The sequence below is a fragment of the Anolis carolinensis genome, chromosome 1 (assembly GCF_035594765.1).
Source record: "Anolis carolinensis isolate JA03-04 chromosome 1, rAnoCar3.1.pri, whole genome shotgun sequence".
In the NCBI taxonomy this organism is placed as follows: Eukaryota; Metazoa; Chordata; class Lepidosauria; order Squamata; family Dactyloidae; genus Anolis; species Anolis carolinensis.
This window is the reverse complement of record NC_085841.1, coordinates 242,989,088-243,003,105: the sequence shown is the minus strand read 5'-3', so window position 1 is coordinate 243,003,105 and position 14,018 is coordinate 242,989,088. Positions and strand designations below refer to the sequence as shown.

General features: G+C 40.9%; 1 long non-coding RNA gene across 1 annotated transcript in view; it reads left to right on the top strand.

The window, feature by feature from the left end:
- Positions 1-5,264: 5,264 nt before the first annotated feature.
- Positions 5,265-14,018, top strand: part of LOC134295299 (uncharacterized) — a 49,693-nt gene continuing 40,939 nt past the window's right edge. The window contains exon 1 of the long non-coding RNA XR_010001826.1: positions 5,265-5,679. This is a non-coding gene — a long non-coding RNA (uncharacterized LOC134295299). The remainder of the gene's footprint in view (positions 5,680-14,018) is intronic.

Below are 14,018 nucleotides of genomic sequence, written 5' to 3'. Positions count from 1 at the left end.
GCAGGGGACCAAGCTAAAGAAATTATCCTCTGTTTGAACAAATGTCTGTTTCTCATTGGATCACAGCTTCATTCCATTTGGGAGCCATATTGTGGTGTGAGCAAAAGCACAGTCAGTAAACAGCAGCTTTCTGAGAAGCTTTCTACAAGCCTGACACATATAGTTAAGAGCACAGAAGATAGGCATACATTTAATTTTGTTTTCTCTTGCTTTGTTTTCTGCCTAGCATTTTACTTCCAATAAGCTGAGATAGGCAAAGAGAAAAATACATTGGGAAGACAGGGTGGAAGGGATTCTGAATACAAAGCTTTGTTCAATAAGGATCTACAGGTGGTTTCCAGCTAATCATCTTACTAAAAACTTGAGCAGGAAGAATTGACTTCTCACAGCGTTGGCGTACTATTTTGTCAGTCCCATAGAAGAAGCATGCCCATTATCCACCATATAGTGCAGCATTTCTCAACCTTGTGGTCGGGACCCCTGGGGTGTCAGAGGGGTCGCCAAAGACCATCAGAAAACACAGATTTCTGATGGTCTTAGGAACCCCTTTGGCAGAGAAGGCTGAAGATCTCTCTGCCTGTCATGGGGGTTCTGTGTGGGAAGTTTGGCCCAATTCTATCATTGGTGGGGCTCAGAATGCTCTTTGATTGTAGGTGAACTATAAATCCTAGCAACTGCAACTCCCAAATGTCAACTTCCCCAAGTGTTCACATTTGGGCATATAGAGTATTCATACCAAGTTTGGTCCAGATCCATTATTGTTTGAGTCCACAGTGCTCTCTGGATGTAAGTGAACTACAGCTCCAAAACTCAAGGTTAATGTCCATCAAACCCTTCCAGTATTTTCTGTTGCTCATGGGAGTTCTGTATGCCAGGCTTGGTTCAATTTCATCATTGGTGAAGTTCAGAATGCTCTTTGATTGTAGATTAACTATAAATCCCAGCAACTACAACAGACAAAATTAAGCCCCCTTCAACCCCAGCAGTATTCAAATTTGGGTATATCGGGCATTTGTGTCAAATTTGGTCAGGTAAATGAAAATACATCCTGCATATCAGATATTTACATTTCAATTCATAACAGTAACAAAATTACAGTTATGAAGTAGCAATGAAAAAATGTATGGTTCGGGGTCATCACAATATGAAGAACTGTATTAAGGGGTCGCGGCATTAGGAAGGTTAAGAATCACTGATGTAGTGGTTTGAATGTTATACTAGGAAAATAGGAAAATGTTATACTAGGAAAATGGCATTAGGAAAGTTGAAAACCACAGATATAGTGGTTTGAATGTTATACTAGGAAAATGGGAGACTAGAGTTTAGATCTCTTCTCAGCCATAGAAACCCAGTGGGTTATTTTAGACAATTTATACACTCTGAGGAAGGCAAAGTTTCTCTGAACAGATCTTGCCAATAAAACCCTTATGGGCTTAAGATCTGCATAAGCTGGAAATGACTTGAAGGCACACAACAACAACAACAACAACAACAACAACAACCTTCTATGACATACTAAAACCTGATTTTATATGCTATCCTTACCCCCATTCTCAAAGCATGCAACTGTTAAGACAAATATAGCTACAAAAAAATGTAATTAAATTATGAAAAAAATAAAATCAGTTAGAAACATGAACCATTAAAAAGAAAACAACTAACAGACTATACTGCACATTTTGCAGAGCTGACCCTCCCTAAGCAATACATCTTCAAAGACCTGCCAAAATGCAAAAAGAATTCACCTGCCTGCAAAAAGTCAGCAGAGAGAGTGCCAGTCCAGCCTCTCTGGAAAGAGAGTTCCAGAACCTTGGAACAGCCAAGAAGGCCCTCTTTGATTTTCCTGCCAGATGTTCCCATTAGGGTATTCAACATGTTGAATCACTCTGGAAATGCTTTTAGGGTTGGTTTTTTTGTTGCCATGCTTCTATTTATGGCTTTATAAATAAAGAAAAGTAAATCCGGGCTATTTCTGGCCAGAGTTTGAGCTGTGGATCATGTTACTATGGATCAAGTGCTCTGCACCTAAAGAGTGTTTGACCAAGAATAATGGTAGGGAGTGATCATAGCTCAATAACAGAGCACATGTTTTTCTAGCAGAAGGCCCTTGGTTTGAAACTCTGCATCTTTAGCTTAAAAGGATCAGATGGCAGGAGATAATGGGCCAGTGAGAGATACGGGAGATGTGTTGCCACAGGTGAGGAGAGCTGTTGTCACCCATTCAGCTATGAGGATAAATAATCTGACCTAGTACAAAGCAGCTTTGAATGTTTCTAAATTCTGATGGAATGTGAAGGTTTTGTGTCAGTGGCACATTACGTCATCCAACTGAATAGAAAATCATTGATGAGCGAAGCTGGATTCACAATGACAGGTCTCTGTTAAAGTGACTAAAGTTTACAAACTAAAAATCTTATGGGAATCTCTATCACATGAACAAACTAAGAAGGAATGCAACAAAATTGTAAAATGAAAGCAGCTTGATGCCACTTCAACTGTCATGGCTCGATGCTATGGAAACATAAAAGTTGTAGTTTGATATGGTCTTTATCCTTCTCTCCCAAAGGGTGAGGGTGTCTCACCAAACAACAGATCCCAGGGTGCCACATCATGGAGCCATGTCAGTTAAAGTGATGTCAAACTGCAGCCTAAAATGGAATCATAGAATCATAGAGTTGGAAGAAACCACAAAACCATGTTGACTTTTAGTGAGTATGGCATTTTTTTCTAAGTGCTTACAGATTGTCTGTTTAATGATCTGTTCTAGAAACTTTCCTGGTATTGATGTCAGGCTGACCGGGCAGCAATTGTTTCTTGCAGATGGAGACATTTGCCTTCCTCCAGTTTCTTGTTTTCCAGGAATTGTCAAAGATGATTGCCAGTGGTTCTGAAATTACTTCTCCAATAGTCCAAACATTTTCCAAATGTTCTTCAGCTAAAGATCACGTTTCTGCACTGACTGGTCCACCAAAGAACCTTTGTTCATTTTAGGGGAATCTGGGAATGTGTTGTATTTTCAGCATACCTAAAAAAACACTCAACAGTCCCCTGAATCTGGATATAATCCTGAATTTCCTGGATGCCATAATTAAAACACACTAAAGAAATAACCATTGAAGAAGTGGAAAATTCTAAGGCCAAGATTTATTTATTTATTTAAGAAATGTATATATCACTTTTCCTCATTTAAAGACCTAAGGCGGCTTACAGCGGATAAAAATATGCATAACAGAAGTTAAAACATTTAAAACCAAATATTAGTGGTTTCACATGTCCTAAAACAAACTATAATAAATTATTAAACTTTAAAACCACCCGCAAATACATCAAGATCCTATACACATTTAAGGTAAAAGTAAAGGTTTCCCCCTGACGTTAAGTCCAGTCATGTCTGACCCTGGGGTGTGGTGCTCATCTCCATTTCTAAGCCGAAGAGCCAGCGTTGTCCGTAGACACCTCCAAGGTCATGTGGCCGGCATGACTGCATAGAGCGCCGTTAACTTCCCGTCGGAGCGGTACCTATTGATCTACTCACATTGGCATGTTTTCGAACTGCTAGGTTGTCAGGAGCTGGAGCTAACAGCGGCCGCTCACGCCACTCCAGGGGCTTGAACCTGGCATAGCATAAAAATACACCAACGTATAGCATTTGGGGGATCCTAGAGTCATGTAACCAATTGTGTGATGGATAACAAGGCCCTGGAGCCATAACTGGACAGTCAATTAGTTTCTCACATTATGAGTCAAAGTGAAAAAGAGAATGTGTGTGCATCTGCAATTGTAGAATGGCTGGCTATGCAACATTTAAGAAAGTGGAGCACTTGTGCAAGTATTTTTATTCTGGTGCTTTTGTTCCAACAAAACTCTGTGCCAAAAGGTATAGGTAGCACTTCCTTCTAAAAATGAAATGAAGCAACACCACATAAACGGTGCTATTGGAATTTGATACCTAGACTTGTGCTCTTTGGAGAATGTTGGATCGAATAAGATGCAACTGCCAGTTCCATTAAGTGACAAGTGGGTGTGATAACATAGTGATTGCTGGGTGACACCCAGTAGGATAGTCACTCACTGTCCATCTCAAGACCCCCAAGCCAGTCATCTTCTCTGATTAGGGTGCATCTGTTGTCTGTCCATTGCGGCTGATGATGGTAGTGAGACATTGCTACCACCTGATGGCCCCTTCTTGCTCTGGCAAGGCTCCTGGCTGGACCAGAAATGGAGATTGCAGCAATAGCCGAGCAGGGAGCGCAGTTCAGAGGGAAGAAGGCAAGTAGTGGCAGATGCCATGGGATGGGATGGTGGGGGTTGAGTGGTTCTCTTTGCTAACTTCTCCTTCCAGTGTCCCTTCCATTCCCACTTTTTCTTTCTGGAAATGTACATCCAAAAGTTGGGACAAGGAGGACTCAGCACCTAACACTGCCTGCTGAAGAGGGATCTTTCAGCATCAGGGAGGGGATCCCTGTAGGGTCTGGATTGGTCCCTGTCCTGTGGTTTTTACTTTGGAGATGTAGAAGAGGCAACCTAGATTGAATCCTTTCACCAGTGGGTCCCACTCACTGATGATGAGACTTGTCTGCCTGGGATTGACACTATAATAAGATTGAGCGGTGCGGAGAGGAGAGAGAGGCTGGAGAGGCTACTTCATCCGGTCGGGGTGGGGTGGGGAGTGGGGTGGGGAATCTTTTAAAAATCCCCAGCTCTGGTTCCAATATAACGAAAGGAACTGACACCAAATATAACGTACCCACTCTTCACTCTACTCACGCTCACACACACACACACGTATGTGAGAGGCGAGGATATACCGTTTGATTTTAGATTTTCTTTTAAAATGGTAGCTGCCACCAACCTAAAATGTCTTTAGGATTTTTGTTGTTAAATGTGTCTGAGGCAAATTTCTCCCATTCCCTGCCCACACTGTTTCTACCCCTGACTCCCAAACTGATGTTCACTATGAGGCTTTTCTGTGGTATTTTATTGTTGTATTGCTGGAACTTTTATTAAGGCTTCTTGATGGAAAATATACACTGTGGAGGCTCTTGAAAGTTGAAAATAGAATAAAAATATATTTTCTTAAAAACGGACAAATAATTACTTCAGAGAGGTTCATAAGCGTAATTGGTTACAGACGTTCTTCATCTTAACTTAGTTGTATGCTTCAGATTACTTCACTTAGTTTCAAACAGTTCCAACCAACCAATCTATCTATTGGTCACAAAAACCCTCACTCTATTTGCTGAGATTAGACACGAGTTCCCCTGGGTTGTTAACTAACTCTAACCTAGAGTCCTTCTATTAACCAGCCCAGTAGTGAGAGTCAATCCCTTGAGTTATCTTCCCCTCAAGAGATCCAAACTGCCTGACTTAGCCTGTCAGTTTCCATAGCTTTCAGTTCTCTCACACACACACTCCCAACTCCAAAACCGAACTGCTCTCTTCAAACCCTCAAACAGAACTCCCTTCTTCAAACCCCAAAACAGAACTGCCTGGAGCTCTTTTTTTCCTCTGCACTCTAAGACTTGGCTCCTCCCATCTGCTCTGGCTGGCCAATCCTAGGAGTCTCTTTCTAAGCTCCCCCCCTTTCTAACCACACTCAAAATGGCTGCCTGGCCTTCCTCAACAAAATGGATGCCTGCCTCACTCACTGTTACCAAGGCTTCATTTCGGGCCTAATAGGTAAGGTTCACTACAGACACCATTGGTTAACATATTGTGATAACACCACTGATTCAATTCTGTATGTGCAGAAGGTAAGCTATCTTGTACCTGATCTAAAGAGGTAAAATGTCTTCAAGAAACTGTGTCTGTTTTATCTATATAGCTGGACAGTTCAAGGTTTTATAGAACATATGCATCGCCCACATTCTTTCAGAAACAGAATACAGTTTTGCTATGGCAGTTAAACTGGAATCTTATTGTTGTAAATATTGAGTGCAAAAAAAATAAATAAATGCCAGAGGCCATCTCACCCCAGATTTTGCAATTAGGGGTGAGATTACTGATGATGGCATTAAAAAGGGAAGCACAATTTTAAATTCTCCATAATACCCAGTGTAGCCTCACACAATGTCACTCTGGAGCATGGTAGGAAACTTGAGATGGTAGCTTCCCAGACCCAGCTGCCTCACGAAGGGATATATAAAGTGTAAATCAGTCATGGTGGGCCCTGACAGCTGCATGATTGTGCCAGATACAGATGCTGGGCTTCTAAATGGGTATTTGTTTTGAACAGGGGAAAGTCCTAAGCAGAGCTTGGAAACCTAATATGTTTTCAAGCTATATATGTTAGTGTTGGTGTGACCACTTTTTTAAAAAGAAGGGTCATTCACCGTTCCTTGCTTGTTTCTCTTTACTTGCCAATAATGGATAACATTGATCATTAGCAATATATTACAAATATGTTCATTGTTTTTTGAAAATATTTCAAAATAAAAAATAGCTAAAATTAAAAATAGTCTCCAAATGTCTTGAAGGAATATTATACATTTTATCAAACATGTAACCTTAATAATTATAATGTTATTTTACTGTACAATAAATCCTCATTATTTTCCGAGTACCTGAACTATATTACCTCCAGGCTTCAGGACATACTCAGAGGAAAGTTATTCTAATGATAAGAATTGGATTTTTTTTTCCCCCTTTCTTGGCCTTCCTCTAATGCAGAGCTTTCCAAACTGTGTGTCATGACACATTAGTGTATAAGCTGCTGTGTGTAGGTGTATTGCACAAATGTAATGAGTCTGTGTGAAATAAATCATACATTTTTAAAAGATAAATGAAAGGCATTCGTGAGATGTGCTGCTTTCCCAAACATTTCAATTTTGACAATGAATGTGTTTGTCAGTGTCTCTTATAAGGGGTTGGTTTAACACCTTTGCTCTACTATATTAAGCTTGCCAGGCAATGGTTCTATGAAAACTACAGAGAACTGGTAATTAGGAAAGAGAAGATTGGGATCTTGCAAAAATTTCTACTGTTTTTATAGAAAAAACTTCTTCTCAAATTCAGTAAAAATATTTTCTAAGGTATGCTTTTGTTAAACAATATTGTCTGGAAGTTTACATATGCAGATCATGTTCTTAATTTCTTCCTTGTAACACTTTATTACTTGTTGACTATCCTTTATTCAAAATGTTTGGAACTAGAAGTGTTTGGGATTTTAAGGTGGTCGTAGTGGGGGATAGATTTTTAAATGCCTGTATCTATATAAATATAATGAGATATTTTGGAGATGGGACCTAAATCTTAACACGAAATTCATTTCTGTTTATATACACCTTGTCTACATAGCCTGAAAGTGATTCTATACAATATTTTTAATAATTTTGTGCATAGAACAAAGATTGTGTAAACTGAATAATCAGAAAGCTAAGGTATTGGTATTGGAGAAATTGTGTAAATTAAAACGAAATTCTCAATAAATACATTTTAGATCTACATTTCTGGATTTCCAAATTGGAAATGTCTACTTTAGTAAGGATTTCTCCCCAATGAGAATATTTCAGAGCTAACAACAAATAATTAACCTTTACATTTTTAAGTCAAGTTGGGTTAGAAAAGTGTGTTCCCTTGCACTTTCTTCTATGCCATATATACACACTAAAACACATTTTTCAACCAAATTGTAAATTCCACATCCAAAGATAAACACAATTGACTTAGAATTTTAACACTGAACTTTTAAATGAAAAAATATTTAAGTACAAAAACACATTGAGTTTCAGCATTTTAATACTGTCATTGAGGATTACCATATAAACTCATATATAAGTCTACCTTATACGGCTGCTAGTTTGGGTTTATATTCTTGGAAATTTTAATGTTTTTAAAATGTCTGCTAATTTTAAAACGTTTTAGTCTTATATTAGTTGAGCTAAATTCTAATTTTAGTGTTCGTTTAATTTGATGTAATATCATGGTATAGCTTATGTTTAAAATTTACTGTGACATTTTTAAATTTATGTTATATTTTCTTTATTGGCTGGTTGTATTATACGGCATTGAATACTGACGTTATATATTCTTAACTACACTGAGTCCTCATTGGGAAGATAGGGCAGGATACAGATGATGATGATGATGATGATGATTATGATTATTATTATTTTCAAGTTGAGGGCAGGAGTTCAGGCCAAAATTGTGTATTTTCATATGACTCATAGATCATAGAATCTTAAAACTGGAAGAGATCACAAAGGCCATCCAGTCCAGCTCCTGCCCTGCAGGAAAATCCAGTTAGCATATTCCCAAAACATGAACATCCAGCCCCTACATCAATGCTGTCTCAGGGGGGCAGATGACAATTTTCTTGCCCAGGCATTCCAAATGTTCAGAAATGGCACCATGGCAGAGAGAGAATTGGATTGCAGTGCTTCTTTTAGGTTTTCTCAGAACATATTAAGCTCTTGCTTTTTGCCACTCAGAAAAAGGGATGGTGCCTTTTCAAATAAGAGTTAAGGTATATGACACCCATCAGGCCTTTCTCCTTTTCTAATTTCCATTTTAAAAATTGGTCAAAATCTGTTTCTATACTTTCCTGTTTCCTGCAATCCATAATCCTTTATTTGAAACCATTTCATAAAAGCCAGTTATGACCACATCTATCCTCTATCAACTCCCAGTCTTTTATTGTCCTGTCTGGATTAAGGAGGTCTTTTATCAATTTCATTCCATTATGTTGTAAATTTGTTATCACTATAACAAATATTTGTTCCTTTTTATTAGGAGTGTATCTTCTTTATTTATTGGGAACTTGCTTTGCCATTTTTTCCAACACTCCATTTATGAGATCATTGGGCCCCCTATAATCTCTTTAAATACCTTATTGTCAACCTGCTCTTTTAAACACAGGCAGTGATCCCATCCGTTTATTGTTTTTTCAGTTCTGGCCCATCTTCTTGAATATTCAAAGTCTAATTTTACCAGTCTTGTTAATTGGCAGGTCTCAAAATAATCCTGTAAACTAGGTGCCCCACATCCTCCATTTTCTTCTGGGGAGTAAAATATTGAGCTGGAAATTCCATTTTTGATTGCTCCTGTTATCTAAGTTTTCATTGAGTTGCCCCATTTCTTGATTATTTTGTTGTGGCTGCTATATGGTAGGACTTGAAATAAAAATAAAAATTTAGGGATAACCATCATTTTGACTATCTTGATTTTAGTTGACATATCCCAGTTCCGCTTTTCCCAGTTACGAATTTGATTGTCAACTTTTTTCCATAGATAATTATAGTTTAATTGTATTATATTGTTTAAGTTTTTGGGAATATATATGCCTAGGTATTTTAACTTCTATCCCCAAAATAGTTCATATTCCTTTTAACTCTTTCCAAGTCAGGTTTTTATATAACATTTCTAATTTTTGAACATTAATAGCCAACCCTGATAACTTTTCAAATTTCTTTATGTTGTTAATCACTTCTTTTAAAGAGTTCTCTAGTGACCCTAATAAACCATGGCATCATTGGCAAATAAATTAACTTTAATTAATTCCTTCCCAATTCTAAAATTGTTAATTTTCTTATCATTTCTAATGAAGTTAGCTAAAGGTTCTATTGCCAATGCAAAGAGGATTGGGAATAGGGGACAGCCTTGTTTAGTCCCACTTTTAATCTCAATTGGCATTGTTCTAGTCCCATTGATGAGTAATTGTGACTGGCTATAATGGCGCTCCATACAGTCATGGTGGCCACATGACATTGGCAGTGACTACGGACAGTGCTGGCTCTTTGGCTTAGAAATGGAGATGAACACCTCCAAGCAAAAAGGTAAATATTCAATGCCTTGGTAATAAACAACACATTAATCAAAACAGTCCAAGGTAAACAACATTACAGAATCATAAATTACTAAATAAAAGTAAAATCAATAATAATTTAGTTCAGGTACTTGATTGATTTTAAAATATTGATTTATTTCATCCTTTATATCCTGTTTGTCCTGTTCCCTAGATGTAACCAGTGGGTTAAACCTCCACTTTTTTCAGTCTTCCTAATACTATATCCCAATTTGATGAAGAGAGGTGTATGATCTCCTGGCCAACTTCTTCCCACTGATAAGTCAATTATGGCCCCCCATGAGGGTCTTCCTCCAGGGGCAAACCAAGAATGGGCAACTTGGAAGTCCCTGAACAGACTCAGAAGTGGAGTGGGCAGATCTAAAGACAACTTGGCAAGGTGGCACTACCTGGAGGAATCCTCCACCTTGTGTGACTGTGGAGCAGAACAAACAACTCCGCTGTGATGACTCATGGGCCTTGTAGTCCTGTTCCTAGTACTATTGTGGCAGACGAAGAGGAAAACATGGGGTTTTCGCCGGTTCAGCAAGAGCCGGAGTCTCTTCACCTGCAGGATGTTGATGTTTGCCCTCAAGAATTCAGCCAAACAGGCCTTGGGCAGAACTCCCCCCCGTTTTCCAGGAGGGAAAATTATTCTAAAGATAGGGGAGTCAGGGAGGCTAATCGGAGAAGCCTGAGAATCGCTGCCAAACAAATGGCTGATTAGGTCTGCTTCCCTTGGGAAATTCTAAGGAGTCATGCATCTGGACAGAGTTGGGTTTCGCTTCTCGTTCTCTAGGGAAAGAGTTCTGTTGGCGGGAAAACGAGACCCAATATAGGTGTTTGGCGCGAGGGATTCTTTGCGGAGTCAATTGATCAGCTTGAGGAGAGAGATCGTGTGTGGACTTCGTAATCCCAGTTCCTTGCTTTCCGGATCTAGCTTCAAGCCTTGCCTTGTCTCACGGTTTTACCACGGACTCTGTTCATGCTTCATGTTCGTCTTGCCTCCAGTCACGGATCTAGTCAAGAATCAAGTTTATTTCCAGCCTTGTTGTCAAGCTTCATTGGACTTTAAAGACTCTGTTATTTCCCCACACTATTGCTTGGCAAAGTGTGTGTTTCAGTCAAGTGGATTAAAACTTTGAACTCTAATATCTTATGTTGGACAATACATTTCTGGACTATATTTGACCTCATCTGAAAGGTCTGCTTCTGAACTATATTCTTCACTTGTTTTTATTGATTTTATATATTTCTTTAATAAAGATATTAGATAGAGACTGGCCTCTGTGTAAGGTTATTGGTGCTCTGCAGCCAGGGTCCTGACATCCGCATATGTATGCTTGCCCACAATGTCCTGCCTCATGCACGGAGGAGGAGTTGTTTAAAGCTACAGACAATGCGGTTGCTGTTTGGTCTAAAACTATTTAGTTGCTTGTGATTTCCTTTTTTTCCCCATCATTTTAAAATGTATTTGTTATGCAATGCTTTTGACACGAAATTTAAAAAAAATAAAGTCAATTATGGACCAAACATTGTTGTTACCCACAAAGGAGTAATCTATTGTAGAAAATGTATTGTGTCTAGCAGAAAAAATGTGTGAATGCATCAACTCTTCTTCCAATTAATTCATTAACTTTCTGAATATTCCATTTCTTGACATTGATTTTACTTTCTTCCCCAAGTTGCCTATTCTCCTTTTCTTCTTTTTCATATATACATCAAATTTTGGGTTTCTTCCAATGATTATTTCCCCCTCTGCCTCCTGCTCTATTTTTTTTTAGATTAATGAATCTTATTTGATTCTGGTTGGGGACATAAACACTAATTAGTGAAACTTTATGCTGATTTATTTTCCTCATACTCCCATCCGCATGAGTAAATCCCCCCCCCCCGAGATTTGTTTGTACCTCTAGATTCACATTGAGCTCACCAGTTGGTGAAATTTAAAAATTCCAATCTCTCTTTTTTCTTGTGGGTCTCTTTCCAAAAAACCCACTTACAGTAGAGTTCCAGTTATCCAATTTCTGGTTATGCAACATATTGTATTATCCGACGTGCCAGGCCAGGCCGCATGGTCCAGGGTGCTTGCTGGAGGGACAAGACGCAGCTGGTGCAGACTTTCCTTCCTGGCAAGCACCCAGTGCTGGGGAGAGGCCCGCTGTGTGTTGCTAGGCAGCAACATGAAGTGGGCTTCTCCAAAGTGCCAGGTGCTTGCCTGTGATGACTCATGGGTCATGTAGTCCCATTCCTAGTGCTGTTGTGACTGACGAAGAGGAGAACTTGGGTTTTCCTCCATTTCAGCCAGAAAGGGAACCATTTCAGCCAGAAATTGAGCCTCTGCACCTGCAGGAGGCTTGTCTTCCAGAAATCTCCCAAACAAGCCCGGAGTCGAGTTCTCCCCCTTTTTCTCCCCCTTTTTCGCGCCGTAATTACATTCTCCAGCAGAAGGGAGTGCAACAGGCTAATCGCAGGAGTTTGAGAATAGCAGCAAAGCATTCAGATGATTAAAGCCTGTTCCCATGAGAAATTTTAGGGAGTCATACATCTGGACACAGAGATTGACTTTCGTTTCTGGTTCCCCAGAGAAGTGTTCTCTGGTGGGGAAAACAAGGCCTATTTAGGTTCCTTGCTCCCGGAGGGATCTTGCGGAGTCAATTTCGTCAGCAACTGGAGTAGTGTGTGTGGACAGCTACTCCGCTTCCAAGCCTTTGTTCCTGATTCAAGCCTTCGTTTTCCAGCCTTGTTCCTCCACGGATTTTGCCTTGCTTTCCAAGACCCAGCCTTGCCTTGTTTCCCGGATTTTGCCAAGTAAATACCACGGATCTTGTCCTTGCTCCTCGTTCCTTGCTGCCTTGTATCCAAGCCTTGTTGTTCCAAGAATCAAGTTACTTCCTAGCCTCGTTCAAGTTCATGGACTAAAAGACCTTGTCATCTCCCCTCACTTTGCCTGGCAAAGTGAGTGTTTCGGTTATTGGATTACAACTTTGGACCTTAATATTTCATATTGGACATTGCTTCTTTGGACTAATTTTGACCTTTCCTGAAAGGTCTACTCCTGGACTAATTCATACGCTTGCTTTTATTAACTTTACATATTTCTTTAATAAAGATATTAGATAGATTCTGGCCTCTGTGCATGGTTATTGGTGCTCTGCTGCCTGGGTCCTGACAGTTTGACTCCGCCACCCTAAGCACCAATTAACCTAGGCCAGAATGTCTACCGGAGCCGGGCCGGGAGGCCAACCGATCAGCTACACCATCGACAAGGATGAGGTGGACCGGATCCGTGATAAGCTCAATGCGCAGGATGGGGAAATAAAGGGTTTGAAGGAACGCGGAATCCGTCTCCCGGCCATGGCGTTGCCAACCAAGTTTTCTGGAGAAGCTTCTAAGGTTCATGTTTTCCGTCATCAATGCCAGGCTTATCTAGAGGCCCGTGCTGCCGAGTTTCCCCAAGAAGACATCAAGGTGGCGTGGGTTTACAGTCTCCTAGACGGGCCAGCGGCCAACTGGGCGACGGCACTGTTCGACCAAGCCTCCCCACATCTAAGGTCAGCACAACACTTCTTGGACCACCTTAAGGAGACCTGGGGAATCGAGGACAATTTGGAGGCAGCCGGCCACAAACTCCGGCGCCTCTCCCAAGGAGACAGACCCTTGTCCCAGTACATAGCCGAGTTCCGAGTGCTGGCCCACAACACTGGATGGAACGATGTAGCCCTTAGAGGACAATTTCGGGAGGGCCTCAACATTGAGATGCTGGAAGAAATCTCCAAGGTGGATCCTCCCCACTCTCTTGAAGCACTCATTGATCAATGTTTACGAGCTGAAGTCATGCTTGCCAACAGAAAACAATGGGTCCGAGGCCAGAGCGGTAGAGCTGGGGTGAAACCTCCCGCTCCCACCGGCGTCCAGCCGTGCCCAGTATGGAGACCCCCGCCACCAGCCCCATACCCCAGAGGGAGCGAGGAGGTGCCGATGCAGTTGGGCAATGTGCGTCCCAGATTAGATGCCGCCGAGAAGGCACGCCGCCAACGCCTAAATCTCTGTTGGTACTGCGGAAACGGGGGCCACTTCGCCAGAGAATGCCCAGCCAAAGGGAAGCCCGCCGCCCGTCTGGCGGCGGCGTCCTCCACGGAGACGAAGACGTCTGAGGCGGCTGGCGCACAGCCGGCGGGGGAAGCCAGCGACCGGGCGTAGAGAGGCTTGCCAACCCGGTCAAAAAACCCACTCA